This window comes from Thamnophis sirtalis, unplaced genomic scaffold (genome assembly GCF_051295495.1).
Source record: "Thamnophis sirtalis isolate CommonGarterSnake01/CBP01778 unplaced genomic scaffold, rThaSir2_p1.2 scaffold_1, whole genome shotgun sequence".
Classification (NCBI taxonomy): domain Eukaryota; kingdom Metazoa; phylum Chordata; class Lepidosauria; order Squamata; family Natricidae; genus Thamnophis; species Thamnophis sirtalis.
In genome coordinates, this window is record NW_028261381.1 from 154443307 (window position 1) to 154465463 (window position 22157).

Consider the following 22157-nt stretch of genomic DNA (forward strand, 5'->3'; position numbering starts at 1 on the left):
TCGCCCGACCTGCTCCCTGCCTGGACTCACCGGTCTTCTCCTCCTCCTCCTCCTCATCCCTGCTCGGTGCTGGGCTGGCTGCAGGCCGGGGCATCAGGATTGTATGTATGAGGAGGCAGGGGGGGCAAGGCGGTGGAACTTCGGCATTCCTTTAAGTGCCGGCTTGCCTTCCGGGTGTCCTGGCTCCATCTGAGATGCTTCTCGCCGCCGTCGCGTTCCACCGCCTTGCCCCACCCGCCTCCTCATACGAACAATCCTGCTGCCCCAGCCTGCAGCCAGCCCACCCACCCCCGCCCGACCTGCTCCCTGCCTGGACTCACCGCTCTCCTCCTCCTCCCCGCTCGGTGCTGGGCTTTAAAGGGGTCTCCCCTCCCCAGCCAGCCAGCCCACCCAGCCAATTCCTCCCACCACCACCACTGTGTCCAACAGGCCAGGTGTCTCGCGTTTATGGCGGACATAAATGCGAGACGCCTGGCCTGTTGAAACACAGCGGTGAGAACGTCCCTGCCGCTTCCGTGCTCCGCCGCCTCGCCCCCCTGCCTCCTCCGACCCCACCGCTGTGAAGAAAGAAAAAAAAAACACACACACACAAACCTCACAATAAAAAATTAAATGTTTTATTAAATTACAAATTAAATTACAATAAATTTGAACCACCCCCCTCCCTCCGTCTGATCCACCTTTTCCAGCTGTGGAAACTCTCTCAACTCTCCTCTTGTCCGCCCAACGTAAGCGTGCTCAACGTAAGCTCTTAAGGCATGATTCGCTGCTCCCCGATCAGGAGGCGGGAGAATCAGTGCCCCTTTTGCATATGAAAGTGTTCGCTTGTTAACTCCGTCTTAACTTTTAAAAGGTGGACAATTCCTTAGGCAAAAGAGGCTCCGAGTTCTCTCGCCTCCTCCCATAGTTAACACTGAGAGCAGACACCAAGCCACTGTGACTTTGAATCTGGTAGCAACTACCCTGGCTTTAATTATTTAAAAAAATTATTTAAAATTCTTTCTTTTCCACAGGAGACTGGTGAGGCCCCGCCTCCCCTGCCTCTAGTGACTGCATGTCCCTGTTCTGAACTATTGTTTGTTTTAGAGTATTTGCTGAATGAATCATATTTAGCTGGTTCATATAAGTGTAGTCAAACCCCATGCTTTACAAGCTGCATTGCATGGGTGTCCAGAATACACTGAACTTTCGACTTACTATAATGAATGAACCCAGCCCATTATATCGGCTTTATATGCAGGAAAATATGTTGGGGAAAATGAAACAAAAACCAAATACGGTATCATGATCAAAGCTAAGAGCCACAACTTCTTTCTAATCATCCTTCACAGTAACAGGATTACTTTGAGGTGTAGATTATGCAATGAGGCCTCAGAGACAGACCAACACATAGTGATTGGGTATAAGATGCAGGCACTGAACAACACAACCAAGTGGCTGGCATTGTGTACAGAAACATTTTACAGAACATGGGCTAGAACTTTCTAAGTCTAGATGGGGGATCCCACAGAAAGCTGTGGAGAATAAGAAGGCTAATATTCTGTGGTACTTCCATATACAAACAGACAGGCAATAGCAATAGCAATAGCAGTTAGACTTATATACTGCTTCATAGGGCTTTCAGCCCTCTCTAAGCGGTTTACAGAGTCAGCGTATCGTCCCCACAGTCTGGGTCCCCATTTCACCCACCTCGGAAGGATGGAAGGCTGAGTCAACCTTGAGCCGGTGAGATTAGAACCGCTGAACTGCAGATAACAGTCAGCTGAAGTGGCCTGCAGTACTGCACCCTAACCACTGTGCCACCTCGGCTCTTCAGGCAGTGTCAGGCAGACACTGACCAATAAACCAGACATCTTAATAGTAGACGAAGACCAGAAGATAGAGATAATCAGTGTTGGGTATAACATTTTGTTACCACTGGTTTGCCCCGTGCGTGTGTGCCCCTTCTACACATACGACCAGTCTTTCGTGCATGTGGTTTGCTCGTGTGTGTGCCTTCCACGCATGTGCCTGGCCTGAAAAACGTGCCTAAACAGGATGGCATAGAGTCGGGGCAGGCTATTTCAGCTACTGGTTTGAGCAAACCAGTCTGAACCAGCTGAATACCACCTCTGGCGATGATGATAGATGTAGTGGTGCCAACTGACAGCAAATCAGGAAGAAGAAATGTGAGAAACATGATGGCGAACACATGGCACACGTGCCATAGGTGGTGCATGGAGCAATTTGTTAGGGGATGCGAGGCGTTGCTGAATTCGGCCTTCATTTTCGGCCATTTTTCGCCCTCCAGATTCTTCCCTGAAACCTTCGGAGGGCAAAAAACAACCCAACGCTCAAACCAGAAATCCATTACCGAACTTCCGGGTTCCCTGTAAGGCTGTTTTTCTTCCTCCGGAGACTTCAGGGAAGCTTCCCTGAAGCCTCCAGATGGCCTCCGGGGGGGGGGGGGGCAGGGGATGCCGTTTTTGCCCTCCCCAGGCTCCTAGAAAGCCTCTGGAGCCTGGGGAGGTGGAAAAGAGGTCCATCGCGTGCCAAAAGCAGGGGGAGGGCGGGGTCGTGTGCATAGAAATATGGGTATGGGCATGCATGACTCCCCTGCGCTCCCCCCACTTTTGGCATGCAATGGGGAGAAAGTTAGCCATCACTGCTGTAGAAGGACCAGGGCTTGAAGGAGGAAATGGAGAGGAAGTGGAAAGTAAAGACCAAAGTGATCCTACTGAGGTAGAAACAGTTGGGGCTTTGACTCCTGAGCTGGGAAAGTGGCTCAAACATATCTCAGAAATAACATCTGAGCTCTCTAGAGTTAGTCTAGAAAAATAAGAAGGACTGGAGGGGGCATGTTGGCAGTATTCCAGAGGCTACCACAAAGAAGAGGGGATCAACTTATTTTCCAAAGGTAAGACAAGAAACAATGGATGGAAACTAATCAAGGAGAGAAGCAACCTGGAATTGAGGAGAAACTTCCTAACAGTGAGCACAATTAACCAATCGAACAGCTTCAGATGTTGTGGATGCTTCATCACTGGATGTTTTTAAGAAGAGACTGGACAGTCACTTATCTCAAATGGTACTCCTGCGTGAACAGAGGGCTGGACTAGAAGACCTCCAAGGTGTCTTCCAAGCTCTATTCTGATTCTCTCTGTCCAGAAAAGTGCTAGGAACAGCTAAGATCTTGACACAGAGCTAAGATCTGGGAGAAAATCCATGATTGAGGAAGTCACTGACCACCCATAAGGAATTCTTTCTTAATAGAGTATTTGAAAGTATTTTGGGGTTGCTGAACTATAATTCTTAACCTCAATCGGAGAGTGGCCAGTGCTGAGACTTTATCATAGCAGTATCTGGAGGTACACGTTCTTTAACTAAAACATATGAAGAACGGTTGCAGGAACTGGGTATGTCTAGTTTAATAGAAAGAAGGACTAGGGGAGACATGATAGCAGTGTTCCAATATCTCAGGGGTTGCCACATGGAAGAGGGAGTCAAACTATTCTCCAAGGCACCTGAGTGTAGAACAAGAAGCAATTGGTGGAAACTAATCAAGGAGAGAAGCAACTTAGAACTAAGGAGAAATTTCCTGACAGTTAGAACAATTAATCAATAAAACAACTTGTATCCAGAAGTTGTGAATGCTCCAACACTGGACATATTTAAGAAGATTCTGGATATCCATTTGTCTGAAGTGGTACAGAGCTTCCTGCCTGGGCAGGGGGTTGGACTAGAAGACCTTCAAGGTCCCTTCCAATTCTGTTATTCTATTCTAACTCTAGCTTCTAATAAAAGGCAAGATATACAGAACGAGACACTGCTCCAAAGAAATCACTGCAAGTAGAAGTATGCTGGGGACTGCCCCAGCCTTTTCAAATGATGTCTTGTGAAGAAGTAGCATCTACAAGGTGACAGAGAAATGGCAAGATATTTAAATGCAATAAGCGGTACCCTGGGAAAGGCAAGGCTAGATAACTTAACTTTTCCATGGGATTGCGCTAGTGCAAACATTTATTATACCACAATTGATTGTGGTGGCGATGGGAATTTACCATGCAATGCCTACTCTCTCCCCTAATACATATTATATGGCAGAAACTATTTTCCTCACTCCCTGTGCATAGGATTTTGTATTTTCACTTTGTTGTTGCAGGGATGCAATTATGCAAAAAATCTAAATAACATAGGCCAAAATTACGGAGGGCAGCCGATTGTCTCTGTAGAAGACCTTTCATTCTACTTGAGCAGATGTAGTATAGCACAAAGCCCAGGGAGAGTCATTTCAGGCAAATGTTTCCTGAATTTTGAAACTCATCAATACTATTTACCAGTGTCTGCATTTTCTTTACCAAGCTCCTGTATATTATAGCGGTCTGTCCATCTGTCTGATCTATCATCTATCTATCTATCTATCTATCTATCTATCTATCTATCTATCTATCTATCTATCATCTATCTATCTATCTATCTATCTATCATCTATCTATCTATCTATCTATCTATCATCTATCTATCTATCTATTATCTATCTAGCTATCATCTATCTAGCTAGCTATCTAGCTATCATAAAATGATGTGGCTCTTTTTCATTCAGATGATGATGGCTGGAGATTTAGCTGTAGGAAGCACTTTGCATTGTTATTCACCTGCATCCTCTTATGGGCCAGATTTCATCATTAGTGAATGTATTCAAAATGCAAACTTTACAGGATCTGGTAGTTACTGGCATTGAATTAAGTGGCCATTCCTTTTAAATCAAGTGCATGCTCATCACGTCTATTCTTGTTGCCTCTATTGCTAACACTACCGGTGTGTATGGATGCTAGCCCCAGTTGCACCAATTAAAGATTTTAAGTTCCAATTATTATAGTTCCCATGCAGTTAGGCAAATAGACAGGATTTATTTAGATGGCCTGGGAGTCATGTGGACAGACCTTTACAGTAGTATATATTTAAAAAAAACAATCCCTTTTTACACACTGTGAATTGTTATAATGGAGGGGGGGAGAGAACAGATTATCTAGAGGGAAAGAAGAAAAGAATAATCCTAAAGAGAATGCCTAAAAGTTACATATACTTAATGAATCTTGCTGGGTTACAGCCTAATGTTTCCCTCCTTACAGTTCTGTCTATGTTTTGCATAAACTTAGCTTCCTACCAATATATCACTTTTTGCCTTTCTCCATGTACAGTAGAATTACTGGCTTATTCTGCCTCTGGAGTTTACTGCAGCTGTGTTCACACTTGCTAAACCAGTGTTTTTCAGCCTCAAAATATTCAAGATGTCCGGACTTCAATTCCTAGAATTCCCCACAGCATACTGACTGGAGAATTCTGGGAGCTGAAGTCCACCTATCTCAAAGTTGCCCAGGATAAGACCATTGTGCTAATTTATGACCTATGATTTATCAGCTTGCTGTTTGTATGTACACTGAGAGCTTATGTATCGTAGACAAATTCCTTGTGTGTCCAATAAAGAATATTCCTATTCCGTAAGTGCTGCCTTAGAAACTGCAATAGATTTATTCATAAAACACATTAAATCAGAACAAAACTGTTATAGGGTAATGATCTGATTCATGTAGCACTCAAAAACATTATACGGTTTGTTTGTCTTCGGCTTAGCCATAGTAGTTGGTCAATCATGGTTGACAACCTAACTTGCTTTGCAAATGCAGCGTTTTGAATCAGTACAGAAAAACACATAGTGCTGAGTTTGGTGAATATCCCGTCCCTTTGCAGTAATTTGTTTTGTAGCCTCACCGCTCAGCTTTTGCCAATGCAAGTCCTCTCTGTGTGAGCAAGACTTATTCTCACACTTACGTTTACAGACTATAACGTAAAATTGCAGTGTTTTATCTTCTTTCCTGAAAGCAAGCATCACTCAACTACATAAGACTTACTTCAGAGTAATAGATTTATATAAGGTTAGAGCGTTCCTCTCAGCATCTTCTCTGCAATAAGGAGATAATTTCAATGTATTAATACTTTAGAGAAAATTAAATATAAAACTATTTTGGTTAAAATGCTTCAAGGTTTCCTCTGGCTATTAAAAAGGCATTCTCACAAAATAATAGCACAAGAAATGCAGTGAAACATAATGTGTTAACAGCCAAAACAGTAAGGCAATTACTGCTCTGATAAGACATTAAAAATAAAATGTAACAAGTGAGGAAGCCAAACATAAAAAGGCTTTATTAAACTTTGTCAGTCAAGGGGGTTTCCCTATAAAGGCTATTCCAGAATTCAGATATGATGAGACCATGGCACCTGGCGTGTGAAACAATTCGAAGTAACTTTTCACCCAATGGTACCACTCTAGATATCACTCATTTAATTGGCCTGCTTTCTCATCTCACGGCTATTTACAAACACGTCATTTAAAAACCGTATTGATCATGCTGTTGTTAGTTGCGAAGTGATATCTGACCCATCAAAATTCCATGAATGTTCCTCTAGGCCAGCGGTTCTCAACCTGTGGGTCGTGACCTCTTTGGGGGGGTCAAACGTCCCTTTCATAGGGGTTGCCTAAGACCATCAGAAAACACATATTTTCGATGGTCTTAGGAACCGATTTTATGGTTGCGGGTCACAACAACATGAGGAACTGTATTAAAGGGTCATAGCATTGGGAAGGTTGAGAACCACTGCTCTAGGCCTTCCTGTCCTCTACCATCCCCCAGAATCCATTTAAGCTCATGCCTACTGCTTCGGTGACTCCATTCAGCCACCTCACTTTCTGTCGTCCCCTTCTTCTTTTGTCCAAAATCTTTCCCAGTATTAGGCTCTTCTCCAGTGAGTCCTTCCTTCTATTAGGTGGCCAAAGTATTTGAGTTTCATCTTCAGGATCTGGCCTTCTAAAGAGCAGTCAGGGTTGATCTCCTCTACGACTGACCAGTTTGATCGTCTTGCAGTCTAAGGGACTTGCAGGAATCTTCTCCAGCATCATAGTTCAAAGGCCTGAATTCTTTGGCACTCAGTCTTTCTTATGCTCCAACTTTCACAGCCATCCATTGCAACTGAGAAAGCCATAGCCGTGACTATACGCACTTTTGTTGGCAGGGTGATGTCTCTGCTTTTAGTATGCGGTCTAGATTTGCCATAGCTTTCCTCCCCAGGAGCAAGTGTCCTGGGGAGGAACTGATCATATCAACTAATATATCCACAGCTATTATATTCACACGCAGGTCTACCAACTTGGTGTAACACTCAAAATCACATTCCTTGACAATCAAACTACCACCACCATCCCTAAAGGCCCTTGGAGCACCAGTAGCAAGAGTTCCTCTGAGCACTTGCAGAGTATAGTTCCCTCGTGATTCCATAACAACCCCGAACCATAGAGTTGAGTTCCCGAAGGTTCTTAAGTTTTGGATCGAAGGCGACCATCTCGGACCCGTACACCTTTTCTTCTCAGGCTCGCGAATCCTGCCAGCTGCTGCATAGCTGTGGGTGACGCTCATTCTCCTAGAAGAGAATGTTATGCTTGGGGAAAGGGTTGGTACTAAGGGAGGAAGAGGAGGGGGGCACAGGAAAAGACCCACCGGGATCGCCCTCCTCCCCCTAACCAAGGGCTAGCTTGGGAGGTTTTGGATCTCAGACGCGGTTCTGATACGCCGAAGGGCAGCGCGCGGTCCGGCTCGCTGCAGCAAGGGAGCAGCGAACGGAGCGCCACGCACCGGCCACCCCCACCAGCGGCTCTTGGTACGGTCCCCAGCTTGGCTCTTTCCATGTGTTGTGATTGAGGCTCCAGTCGGCTCCAGAGCTGGGCGAAGGGAGGAGCGGTTGTAACTGCGAGAGGAGCGCCAGCGGGAACGGGGGGAAAAAGCCTCCGCAGCGAAGCAGGACCGGGGCTTCCTGCACAGAGAGTGTGGGGAGGAGGCGCGGCGGTACCGCCGTAGGAAGCCGTTCTCCTTTCCGGCGGAGGTAAAAACTCGGCTCGCCCGGTGGGCTGTTTGGAAAATCCTGCGCCTTTCAGCCGCTGCTTTTTTTTTTTTTTTTGAACAGGAATGCAGAGCCCGGGCCGGGGAAAGAGAGGGGAAGGGAGGGAGGAAGAGCAGGGCGAGCGGGATGGGGTGCTCCCGCCGCGCTTTTCCTGGCCAAACTCGGCTTTCTTTGGAAGCGAAGCGAGCGCAGGGGGCGCCTTCTGCGTTGCGCGTCTGGGGGCAGCGGCGTCGGGAAGGGGCTCCAACTAGGGGCAAGGCTTCTGGGGGGCGCGGTGTCGGCCAGATTTAGGGTCACTCTCCTAGAAAACTTTGACGGTTTTCGATAACGGCCGGGGAGGTGGGGGAGGCTGCCGAAACGACGCGGCGATTCTCGTGGGAGTGGGCTTTCCCGGAAAGAAAAAAAAGGGGGGGAGGCCAGCCGATTCCTCTTGGCGGGCTGCTCCAGCTCGGTGCCTTTCGGATGCGCGGACGGGAACTTCTAGCATCTCCAGTCAGCAGGACCATTGGACGGAGAAACTGGGGAGTGGGAAGGGGGGATTGCAGGAAGCGCTCGGAGTCTGGAGGCACAGGGTTGTCTGAATCTGATTGCGTGGAGGGGGGAAGGGTGGGGGTCGGCTGTCGGTCCAGCAGCTGTGGGCAGGACGCTTTGCTCCAGCTGCAAGAAGGAAGGTTCCCTTGATTTGGAAGCTTGGAATGGTTCAAATCGGTGTGCCGGGATTCGAGTATTATTACATGGGTCTGCTTGAACAATTTTACCCCACCACTCGCCGGGAAAATTGGAGGAGGGGGAGCAGAAATAGAGGCTTTCAGACCATCGCCAGCAAAGAGATGCTTACTTTAAACCTTTAGGAGCTGCCTCACAAAAGTTGCAGCGCAAGGTGAGCTAAGATGAACTTAGCTGGACTTCTCCACAAACGGCCAGAGCTAGCCAAAAAAATAAAGACAAAACCCTCCTTTGGCTTGATGGGACTGGAGAGGGCCTCCCCTTTAATGCTGGAATTCAACTGCTTCATTCAGTTTCTTTGAAAAGAAAGAGTGAGCTCCCAACAGTGCCTTAGAGTCAGTGTTTTCCTTCCAGAGTGATGGGACTTGAGTACGTATAACTGTGTGACTGTGTAGACAGAATCAAAATAAGCAGCTTTGTGTGTGCATGATCTAGAATGGCATCCAGGCGCCTCATTCTTCCCCCCCCCCCCCCTTGAATACTTTTCTCTCCCAACCATGCTTTAATATTTTAGCAGTTTTGTTTTGCGGAGCTCTGGAGTAGTTATCTTCAGGGTAGTCTGGAGATAAGAAAAATGGGTGATGTTGCCCTGAAGGATTAGTACTCCGAGACCGGTCCTACAATAGAGTCCTGGAGGGATGTTTGATAAGGGTGAACATTTACTTCTAGTTGTAATAGGTCCCTATCTCAGAGGGAAAAGCCTGTTGCAGCTCTGCAGTGCTGAGGTTCAGTCTGCTAGGCCATCGGTGGACCACGAGTGGTCTGCAAGAAAATTTTGATGGTCCACAGAAATTTTTTTGCATTTTTGCATTTTTTTAATGTATTGCACTAAATCAGGGATCCTCAAACTATGGCCCATGGCCCAGATACGACCCACCGAAGCAATTACTCCTGCTCACTGATGGGATGGGGTCCTTCAGGCACCTAGCTTGGCTGCCTGTTTAGTAGCTCCAGTCCTTCCCTCCCTGGGAGTCCAGGCATTTCAGTGAGCGGTACGCTAAACTTTGGCCAGGCTCCTTGAAAGACAAGAGTTTGCATGGGGCCGATCTAGCACCCGGGCTGGCTACAAGACAAACATTCATTCTTGGCCGTATTTGAGATTCCTAGCTGCAATGGACAGCAAACCTACGGTTCACCCAGGGGGCTTCTTTCTGCTAACAGGTGGCCAAGCTAAGTGCCAGAAGGACCCCATCCTGTCACTAATTCATATTAGTGGTCCATGGGATTTAAAATTATGAATTTAGTGGTCCCTGAGATCTGGAAGGTTGGTGACCCCTGTGCTAGGCCACATATGAGCTCTGAAAAGGACACTTGAATACAGTTCCTACGTACATTTCTGTGGAGTCTTTGGTATTCTCTGATCTTCATTGTTTGCTTGCAAACACTTCTCTACCTGACTAGGTAACATCTTCAATGCTAATAAAACATCTGGAAGCAAATAACTAAGCTTCGAGACCACCAGGACTCCATGGCTCAACCCCTGAGCATCAGTTATTCTCTTCTATTAGTATTTCTGGGGTTTGTTCTGTGTTTAAATTCAAGTTCAACTTCCTGATTGTTGAACTATAAGACTATAGCCAAGTTCGGAAGTGTTATAGATAAAAGTACAAACACTCTTATTTAGCAAACTAGATTGCAGTTAAAGTTTGCAGTTTGATAGCCTCAAAGCAACTGTTACCCTACATGAGCCATGGTGGTAGAGGTTCATGGGAATTGTAGGCCAACTTACCTTGTGTCCATCATATTGAGGGAGGTTAGGCTATTTGCCTTTACTTCTAGAAGTTCGAGGTGGTTGAAAAAAACGGGAGTGTGTTGAGCTCAGCATTAGTCTTAATGGAAATTATTCTAAGTTTATGTCTGCTATAGATCTGCTGATTGGATAAGAGCAACGCATCATCTACTTTAGTTCTTCATCTGATCCTACTTTGCAAGAATGTTGTCACAATTACCAAGCAGTGTTTTTTTTTTTTTAAATACAGTATTAAGACTGTAGGAGACCTTATAGATTTTAGAAGCAGCAATTGAGGCCTAGATCTGAACCAACATTGCTGCTCTTGGAATAAAAGCTTTAGAAAAACTGCATTTGAGTTCCACTTCACTTTGGCTTCCCAGCATAACCTTTTCATCTGTTGAAGAAATAGCTGTTTCAGTTTGGCATCAAAAGATGTGATAATGTTGAACTAAGACATTCTACAGAGACACCTGGAAAATAGTAGATTAGCCTTTGATTAAGAGAACTGGGTCTGTGCATTAGGGTGTTATTATGCAGACACCAGGTGGGGTTCATCCATCAAGCTGAGCCGTGATGTGTTGAAGAAGATATAAAGTTCATGCAACATCCTGTCAAAAACAAGTAAATCTTGCTGTCACTTAGTGCAATGTGTGAAGTTAATCAGCAATGTCCTACCTCCTAGGTTTTAATTGCTCGTGTTTCCCCAATTACTCTGATTTGTCAATGGTGACTGTGCTTGTTTTATATACATAAGTAGTCCTTGATTTACAACAGTTCACTTAGTGACTGAAGTTATAACGGCACTGAAAAAAATGACCATTTTCACACCTATATACCATTGTAGCATCCCCATGGGCACATGATTTACATTTGGATGCTTGACAACTGACTTACGTTTATGACAGTTGCAATGGCCCAGGGGTCATGTGATCCCCTTTAGCAACCTCCTAACAAGCAAAGTCAATGGGAAAACCAGATTCACTTAATGACTATGTCACTAATTTAACAATTGCAGTGATTCGCTTAACAAATGCGACAAAAGTTGTAAAATGGGGCAAAACACGCTTACCAAATTCCTCCTTAGGCATTTTCTTTATAACCGTGTAGGGTGCATATAGACAAACTTGTCAAGGGAGGATATTTGACTAATTTTGAGCCCCAGATTCTGTGTGACAACAGTTATGCTCACGTCCAATTTCTGAAAAGTGTCTAATGGATGGATAGCTGTTGCTGAGTTAGAAAGACCTTGATCTCCCCCGGCAACATTGTTCTTGCATTCTTCTGCTCTCTAGGAATTCATTTGTTCAAGGGCTGTCCTTTGTCCTGACCACTGAGATATCTTAGAATTGACATGCAAATTATTACGGAGAGTCAGAAACAATGAAGACTCCCGACCTAACCAGTCAACCTCTCAGTAGCTGAACCCTGACAATATCTCTGCTGTGGAAGGAGGTGGTCTACACACCATTCTTAAGAGAAAAAAATGCAATATGATCCTAACCTCCCCGTGATTTCTGGCCATTCTTGTCCTCGTTATTTATTTAATGAAAATGACTAACCCATCACAATGTCTTCCTCTATTGGCATCTAAAAGTCCTGTGCTATCACTATCTCTGCATTATAGGATATCATATGTAGATCCATAGGCCTTCAGAAAAACAAACAAGGTTATGGGTGGATCTGCCTGTCAAAAGTGTAAAATCTATCTGTGGCCTTTTGTCCGAAAGATTTCAAGTTGCATAATCACAGAAGATTCTTGGGACAGCCTAGAAAACTGGCATCCTATGTCTTTCTATTTCGGATGCATAATAGACCTACAGATTGACAAACCATGATTTAGTCATGTACAGCATAAGCCACAATTTTACCCAGCATGCTTAGTTAAGTATCCAGGTTGCTCTGCTAAAAGTCAGATCACGGCTGGGGGAGGGAGGGGGTGTATATAAAAAGTCTCTTCCAGTGTACAACTGCTTTGTGAGATTAATCCTATTACCACACAAAAACGGAGAAGCATACCTTATATTTGTTTTCATAAGTGCTACTGTTAAGCATTCTGCATTACACTGCTGCTCGATGTACCTCTAAGTTTCCACACAGACTTTCTTGATTGTTGAGAGCTTCAGTAGTATAAAATGTCTGCTGTATGGCTTTCTTGCTGCTTCCTTTTGGGACCAGCAATGTGTTCATATTTGTTTTTTGCTCGTGTCTGCATTGCTTTTTGCTGCGTAAGCAGCTCTTTGTGCTCATGGCACGTTGTTCGGGAGAACAACAAGCAACCTGAAAAGGTGGTAAGAAAGAAACGTGAAACCAGGTAGCAAAGGGGTAACCTAAAACCAGAAAGACTGTAGAGAAACAAGCACATTGTGAGTAAACCCTGTTAGAGGTGTACAAGACATTTTGCAGACTGAACTGCTGTTTTGAGTTCAAAAATGTTTTTTCGAATTCCAGATACATTTCAAACTTAAGACGTCGAACTGTTTTGAATTATTTTGACCATTGTCAGATGATACCTATAAAAGTAGTGTTTGGACATTCCTGGTTGGACCAAACTCAAAAGTGGAGCATTTTGATCTTGAAATGGTTGGCTTCACCCATCTCTGCAATTTATCAGCAATATTGTGCTATATTGCATGGACACAAAGCGCCTCCATTTAGTGTCAAGGTACTGTATACCATGTTCAGTCCATCTGGGTGCATGGGAGTTGTGCAAAGATCCCACCTGTTTCCCCAACTACTTTTAGTTTTGCCAGCTTTAGTTTTTGAAGTAATAGCTATGCTGGGTTTATGCGTCTACATATATCTTTCTTCTACTTTCTTTCTTTTCAATAACTGAAAAATAGCAAACATCCAGAACTGAATGAAGAATCTAAACTGCTGTTTGCAAATGTCTTACGTTGATTAAATGCCTGTTTCTTCTCTTGCAAGATGTGTTCTAGATGAGTATAGAGAATACTTTTGTGGTTGCTGATGTCATAATGATCTCATTGGCCTACTAAAACATAGATGCATGTATTGGGATGTTCTAAAGAGTATCTCATCCTCTGTATTTGTGTGTGTGTTTGTGTGTGTGTGTGTGTGTGTGTGTACACATGTTATGTACTATCTGAATAAGTCCATACAGTTATCTTGGCAGCATTTCAGAAATGATTTGCCATTGCCCAGAACTTTAGAAAGACTGGACCAATCTCCCCCACAGCTGGTTTGCTGCCTAAGGCAGGACTAGAATTTAAGATTCCTCAATCTACTCTAGGACCTTACATATTAGCCCAAACTATCTATTATCAGGCAATATTTTAAAAGGCTGAATATATTCAAGTTGTTGTAAGATTTTGAAATATCCAGATCTTTTTTCAGACATGATGCTGCAAAAACCTAGGTGGTAGAAGGAAAGAAAAGCTGGGGGGACTTAATATTGAAGCTCTGAGGCTTTTACAGTCAGAATTTTAAGATGGAACAAAAGAAGAATTGCTTGAGGAACGAAGAACAATTGAACTCTAGTAGTGTCTTGGGACTCGGTGGCTCATGACTAAGACACTGAATTTGTTGATCAGGAAGGTCAGCAGTTTGACGGTTCAAACACCTAGAGCTGCATTAACACAGTGAGCTCGCGTTACTTGTCCTAGCTTCTGCCTACCTAGCAGTTCGAAAGCATGTAAAAATGCTAGTAGAAAAATAAGACCACCTTGGTGGGAAGGTAACAGTGCTCCGTGTGCCTTCGGCGTTTAGTCATGCTGGCCACATGACCACGGAGATGTCTTCGGACAGCACTGGCTCTTTGGCTTTCAAACAGAGATGAGCACTGCCCCCTAGAGCCAGAAACAACAAGCACATATGTGCGAGGGGAACCTTTATGTTTAAGCGTGTTGTAGATTTCATGTGACACTTGGATAACTAGAAAAAGCAAGCACGTACTGTCCAATTCCCCCATTTTTGGAAAGAATTTGTTAGATGAGATCCAGGTTTTTGATAGGCAGAGAGTGAAAGAGGGAAAAACAGATTGTATATTGTAAGGTTGGAAAAGAATGTGGCTCATGTACTAAGCTGAAAAAGTCAAAAGATGCAGTATTAGGTAATAGTATCTAAGGACTGAAGTAAGAAAGCCCTCAGAGTGAGACTGCCTTATGGGCTAAGATGTCTTCCGGCAATACATTCTTATGTAACTTGGTATTGTCCAGCTGTACTAGCCATGCTGGCTGGGAACTATGGGAATTTAAATCCAGCATACTTGGAAGGGCATTTGCTTGGAAAATGTTGCTGTAGCTCATATGATACTAAGCCAGAGACAGCAGCATAAGGATTGCAGTTTTTATTGAATTGATCAATTATGGTTTTAAAAAGTGAATAGAACGTACAAGCTTAAAATTCCTGTATACCGATACATGTAGAAAAAAAAGTTTCCACTGAAAGGGAATCTCATATTCTAAAGCCAGCAAGGCTATGTTCATGTGGGCAAAATACATTATTTTGTAGCAGCTCATTTTAATTGTATCAAAATTATAATACTGACATGTATTTTTCTCTAGATATGTGTTGAACTAAGAAACACATGTGGCTTATATATGTACGGTAATCTCTTCTCCTCTTCTGGCCTTCAGACTTTACAAACAATAAGGGTTGGACCTATATCTTCATTAGAGCATTATATGATGATAGACGGACTGAAGCCATAAATGTCATTTTTGTTTCCATGTTGGTGAGACTCCGGGCCCTTGAAAAGAGGGCTTCATGGGACTTAAACAATGGAAGATCCAGATTCTCTGGCATAACTTATCTTTCATCTCCATTCCTTTTAAACCTTACTTTTTAAGAGAAAGTTCTATAGAAGAAGAAAAAAAATCTAAATCTGTAAGCAATTATCTTATTATATGCAAGGCAGTGTTATGAAAGAATAATTCAGACCAGATGTAGAAAATATGTCAATTTTAAATGGTCACAATTCCATTTTATTTTTTACATGTGCTGGAAACTGGGCAGATTTTGGAGACTAAGATAGTTTTGTATGGTTTATTATTAAACTTTGTTTTGGATACTATTAAGGATGTTTTTACTTCCTGGAAAAAGGTAGTTTTTAGCAGGGAATTTTGCCATGTTTTCTTCCCCTCCCCATCTAATAAATTCAGCATATTTGTGTAGCCCTGAAACACCAAACTAACTTTGACTTTATGCATTTTTGGGGGATGACCAGTATTCACATTGAAAAATGTGAAGCAATAGCCAATGTAGGAATTAAAGGAACACTAGAAGACAAAATGTTAGGACTGCTCTGTTAATAAATTCTTTCTTCTTGAGATGCTTTCTGTCAATACAATGTAGGTCCATCTTGCCCTCGGAAGTTATGGGAGCTTCATCACTTGAGACTTTCAAGAAGAAAGACTTTCAATTTTACAGAAATGGTGTAGGATCTCCTGCTTGAGTGGGGGGGGGGGTGTTGGATGACCTATAAGGTCCCTTCCAACTCTGTTAATCTGTTATCAGATAGTTTTCCTGCTTCCATCTTCTGCTCAGCATCTCATCTTAGGATTTGAATTCCAAGCCTTTGATCATCTGCATTAGCCTTCTTTGTACTAGTTTCAGTTTCTTGAGATCGTTATTAAAATGGGACATCAAATCTGGATACTTGAAGTGAGAGCTACATTAGTAGAACATATTACAGTAGAACAATTGTTTTCTGTGACTTGGAAACCTTACTTACCTTACCTTTTTAACCACTTGCTTATATCAGGGATTTCCAACCTTAGCAACTATAAGACTTGTGGACTTCAACTTGAAGTTGCCAAAGTTGTAGACCCCTGGCTTATATAGTTGATTCTGAATCAACCTGCAGTCCAATACAGCTTTAAGATCTCTCTTCATCATGTAAATGTCCAGTAGACTTAATATACCCATTTTATTTACTTTTTTTAAAAGTGGCTGATGAAAAGCTTCATCAGTTGACTGTGCTGCTGGAATTGAGGGAAGATATTATCCAACACATTTGGAGCATATTAGGTGAATAAGATTGTGTAGACTTCCATAGTCTTTAAGAAGCAAGTCACCACTCCAAGAAGAATGGAAGTTTAGTTTAGGATGGAAGTATGACAAGAAGGAAAAAGTGAATAAAATAGGTTCCACTGTGGGTGGATTTCCCAATGTTTCAGATAACTCTCTACACATTTCATTTGAGAGGTCATCTCTGTAGAAGCCTTAAGGCTGGAAGTTTTTTTAATCTGTTCCATTGTGTATCTCAGATGTCCCTAACTGGAACATGAAACATGTTAATTCCTGTTGGAGTTGACAGCAATGCCTCCATGCCCAGAGCAACTGGTAGGTTTGGCTTCAGTTGGGATCGGGGCAGCAAAGAGTTAAAATGAGATCTGACATCTAGTCCTGGCAGTGGAGTCTAAACAAAAGAAAAGACAACAAGAGCCTGATGGTGCCATTCTGAGAAGCCAAAGTAGTGATCAGGAGGACTTTAAATGAATAAACAGTCTGGTAGGGCAAAGGATGTGATTAGGGAGGAGTGGAACATTTAAAACTGTTCCACAGACCTCACAAACCATTCTGAATTTTCTACTTCCCTCATATGTTGGAGTGCAACAGTTGTAATCTGCATACAATGTGGCATGTCAATTGGGAACAATGAGAATTGTGGTACAACAGAGTTGGATGTTGCTAACACAAGAAAGGTTGATTTATGTTTACTGCTTATGTCATGCAATTTAAAATAGTGCAATGTCAATTTTCCTCCTGAATTTTTCTACCCAGCTTATTCAATTTCATAAGTTTGTTTTGGAAAGTCTCTATCAAAAGAGAAGAAAATTCCACAAAAAAAACATTCTCATTGGTGGAGCAGGCATTCCTAATCAGTGGTAGGATTCAAAAATTTTACTACCAGTTCTGTGAGCGTGTCTTGGTGAGAATGGCTTGGTTGGCGTGGCAGGGGAAGGATACTGTAAAATCTCAATTCCCACCCCACTCCAGGGAAAGGTTAGTGCAAAATCCCCATTCTCTCCTGATCAGCTGGGACTCGGGAGGCAGAGAATAGATGGGGGTAGAGCCAGTCAGAGGTGGCATTTACCGGTTCTCCGAACTACTCAAAATTTCCGCTACTGGTTCTCCAAAACTGGTCAGAATCTGCTGAATACTACCTCTGGTCCTAAAGCATAGATGTCCTATTACCTGCAATCATCTCTCCAGCAATCTGCAGCTTCCTTACCAAACTTCAATACAGTTTTCCAGGAAAAGGCACCAAGAGGAAGCTCCTCCCACTAAACCTGTTCAGATTGGGAAGTGTGGACAGCCAAAGAGACTTCAGAATGAAAGTGTAGAAAAGAAGGGAAACAAAAATTAGCACTTGTACTCTCTACCATTTCAACAATAAAATCAACTCAAAAGTGGTACCATGGAAGATTTGAAATAGCATTGCAGGTCCTTCTATGCCTTTGCCAAAGATGGAAAATGGAAGCCATTATTGTAGGAGAAAAATATATACTTGGCTCAACCATAATTTGATTATTAAGTATAGGTATAGAAAAGTGGTTTAATCCTGACTCAAAATAGGTCTCTTTGAGGGTGCACAAAGCAGCATCTGAAGGGGATGGTCAACCAACCTGTCTGATGAAAGCCGTATTGTATCACCAGAACGAAAGCCATTCCCCTTTTGTGTATGTGACATGTTGCACACAGATCCCTAAGCATTTTGATGAAAGGCAACAATGAATACAAATATACCATTCTCACCTACTTGATTAATATGAGAATTTATGGTAAGTCAGTAAAATTAATTGATGGTAGATCCAGAAAGAAGGGGAAAAAAGTACTTCAAATATTGGGTGTGAAATTCTGGTATGGTTTGTACTCCCTTATCTAGCTTTGTTGAGATTTTTCAGGATATTAGTTATTGTAATTCAGTTCTACATCTATGGCTAAAAAGGGACACGGTGGCTCAGTGGCTAAGACACTGAGCTTGTCAAATCAGAAAGGTCAGCAGTTCGACGGTTTGAATCCCTACCGCCGCATAACGGAGTGAGCTCCCATTACTTGTACCAGCTTCTGCCAACCTAGCCATTCGAAAGCATTTAAAAATGTAAGTAGAAAAATAGGAACCACCTTTGGTGGGAAGGTAAAAGCGTTCTGTGTGCCTTCGGCATTTAGTCATGCCAGCCACATGACCACAGAGACGTCTTCAGACAGTACTGGCTCTTCGGCTTTGAAACGGAGATGAGCACTGCCCTCTAGAGTCAGGAATGAGTAGCACATATGTACAAGGGGAACCTTTACCTTTACCTATGGCTAGTTTTAAATGACATTTTGGGGCAGCAGCTTGGAAGATTTGTTGCTTTAAGATCTTAAAGGTATTCTGGGAACATCTGGCTGGCTAATTGTGGAAACATATTTTCTGGATTAATAGACTCTTTGTCTCATTGGAGTTGACACACACTTCTAATGATAAATTGCCTGTGTTTAACACGACTGATTTGGAAACAGTCACTTGCTAATTCATCTGTGGTGCATAAGAGCTGCATCTAAGCATCCTAGCGCACAATCTAACAAAAGTGGCTTTCTTCTAAATTTGTGCTGAAGGTACTATTGTTTTATTCCACTTCTAGGCTTCCCTGGGGCATTCAGATGGCCACTGTGGGAGACAATACCTGGCTTGATGATTTCAGTCACTGGAGCTTTTCATTACAAAGGAATTGGGGGAGAAATTAATAGCTTCCAGTTCCTATCTCTGTACTGAGCTCTAAAGCTTGAGAAAGTAGCTTCACCCCAAAATGAGAGGAGGGTTTTGCTTGACAGTCATATTTTGCAAGAGAAGAGAAGATTGTACAAACAATGTTTCTTTAAGATCCTAAATAAAAAGTGTTCTGTGACATCATCATGCTTCCAGGCTTCCTCATTCCTCCCCTGTTTTATTAGAGGATACAGAAATGTGGAAGCCCAGGAATGTAACTACTGTGTTTCCCCTAAAATAAGACAGGGTCTTATTCTTGGCCTTATTTTCGGGGAGGTCTTATTATTTTTGAGTTGCAGGAGGTGGCCAGCGTGGTCACCTCATGGCTGCTGCTGTGTTGCAATATTTCCAGGGAGGGTTTATTTTTGGTGGAGGGCTTATTTTAGCTCATGCGCTCAAAAGCGCATTGGGCTTATTATCTGGGGAGGTCTTATTTTTGGGGGAAAATAGGGAAGTTTATTTATTAGACTATAGGCAGGCAACTAGATTTTCACTAGAGGTTTTGGATTCTAAATCCCATAATCCTTGCACTCTGACCATGCTAGCTGCTGTCATTGGAAGGTAGGTCCAAAATAGGGGATCGTCACATTGCCTACCTTCTGTAATCAGCGGCTACCAGCAACCCATGACCCTTGGATCATCATTTCAGAGAGACTTCCTTATCTAAATAGAGACATAGAATGGCCAGAGGAGGGCAAAAAATCAGTGGGAGCAACTTTCTTCCACCTTCCCCATTGACTTTCCTTGTAGGAAACTGACAGGGAGCTTTGGAAATGATGATCACATGACTGTGACTGATCATGGCCGTGTGGTGACACAGCAACACTGAAGTGGTCACAACTGCCAAACTTCCATCCTGTGGGAGTCATGGATCCCAGATTTTGAACACATTCTGTAAGTTAACTCATTTGAGGTATGCTGATTTAAAGAGAGTTGTCCTGTGATGCACTATTTCACCCGATTGAAGGTACACACAATTGAATAGACACCAGTTTTAATAGCAGTATGTCCATTTGAGTTTTATCAGTATATAAACTGTATAGTCAAGGCTGTGGTTTTCCCAGTTGCAATGTATGGCTGTGGACGTTGGACCATAAGAAAGGCTGAGCGCCAAAGAATTGAGGCCTTTGAACTGTTCTTTAGAAAGCCAGATCTGAAGATGAAACTGAAATACTTTGTCCACCTAATGAGGAAGGAAGGACTCACTGGAGGAGAGCTTAATGCTGGAAAAGATTGAGGGCAAAAGAAGAAGGGGGCGGCAGAGTATGAGGTGGCTGGATGGACTCACTGAAGCAGTAGGCATGAGCTTAAATGGACTCCAGGGAATGGTAGAGGGTGGGAAGGCCTGGGGAAAGGTCATCCATGGGGTTGTGATGGGTTGGACATGACTTCATAACTAACAACAACAAAGTATATAAACGAGGCAGCAATCCCAGGCACAGTTACCTTCTCTGCCAACAATAAGACAAGATATACTTTGCCATTAACAGGCATGTTTTCTTCTGTTTGTATCCAATAATGTTGTTACAAGATGAAATATATAATTGGCAAGGCAACTTTTCCTTCCACCACACATCCCTTAGATATGCTCCAGAGATCCTGATGCCATCTCCAGTAAATTTAGAAGTAGAGGAATTTTCAGGGGAAGAGAAAGGGCAGGAAAGGGAAGGATTTGGCCTTCTATGGGTAAGTTTCATGTGAGCCCTGTGGAACTAGAGTTGGGATGCAGGGCCAGCTTCTTACTGGTTAGGATCCATTGCAATATGTTATAAAATTAACTGTTAATAGAATGACAGCAGGTAATTGTCTGGGCAACCAGAGAAGATTGGTTTGACAGTGTTCTTCACCTACTTAGCAAGCTGGAATGAAAGAGGAAGTTTTTTCCGAATATTCATGAACTGGAATAGGACAGCAACAGGTCAGCCATTGGGGACTGGCTGGAATAGGACATGGCAACTGGGTCAGCCAATGGGAACTCTTTGGTGACTGAGAGCCATGCCAACCAGCTTGGAGCCTGGGGCTGGTTTACCTATATAGCTCTGAGTCTGTGCAAGAGAACTAATCTTGTCTGCAACTCTGATTCAAAACTGAAACTGTTCTCTGCTGTTCTCTCGTCTGCCTGTGAACCAGCTCTTGGTATTGTATATATTACTTCATGTGTTATTATGTATATAAAGAAGTTAATGAATCCCGCTGAATCGGTTATCTGTGTGTGCTTTCTGGATGTGATTTCTGCAACAATCTCTGACAAGTTTTCTACACACAACAATTTTCTCAAAGAAAGTTTGAATCATCTGATTTATTCTCCCTCCTTCTTGACTGCCTTCTTGGAGGCCAGATCAGCCATCTTTGCTGGCTGGCAAATATTTCTTACCTAATTGCACTGAGCACATAACTGTCCTGTTATCTCATAGCTTTGTTGCAGGACAGTATGTCATCCTGAGCCCCACCCCTGTCATATTTTCTCTCATGCACATGTTCTGAATGCTTCTGTTTATTTCTGGAAGGGTTTGGTTTTTTTAAAAAAAAATCTTGTTGGAAATGCTTCTCTCCCTGTCCCCAGAAACTCTTCTACAGGCAGATCCTCTATACTGGAGGGAAACTGCCACTTGGCTAAGATTGGCTCTGGTTTCTATCCTCTCCAGATCTGGTATCCAGTAGAGGATGAAATTCTGAGGAGGACAATAACAGTTTGAATGGCAACTTTGAAGGCCAGACAACAATTGCACAAATAGCCATTGTTCCCCATAATCTCCTTTCATTTTACATAGTGCAAAGCAGGGGCTGTTGGAATGGGGAGACCTCATGTTTGAAGGCAGTCACAATCAATGAAACGCTGCCCAAATCTCACAGGTGGGTCAAAATATTGCCAGAGTGCCAAATCTTGCCTCATTTCAGTCATTTTTCTGCAAATTTCACTTTAAAATCTGGCAAAATGTCATGTTTGGCGTTGTTTGTGTACAATTTATCACGAGATTATTTGACAGCAATTCCTAAGGCCGAAGAAGAAGGTGCATGATACCTACAGTGCTTTGATGGGCATGTACGGTTCTG

The 22157-nt window shown here is 43.1% G+C and overlaps 1 protein-coding gene across 2 annotated transcripts in view; it reads left to right on the top strand.

The window, feature by feature from the left end:
* FRMD6 (FERM domain containing 6) overlaps positions 1-22157 on the top strand; it is a 142164-nt gene that overhangs the window by 60167 nt on the left and 59840 nt on the right. The window contains exon 1 of one of the 2 annotated variants that reach the window (XM_087728386.1): positions 7773-7914. The exons of the other annotated variant lie outside the window; for it this stretch is intronic. The gene's annotated coding sequence lies outside the window, so the exon portion shown is untranslated. Of the gene's footprint in view, positions 1-7772; positions 7915-22157 lie in introns of those variants that run through there. 2 annotated transcript variants of the gene reach the window in all.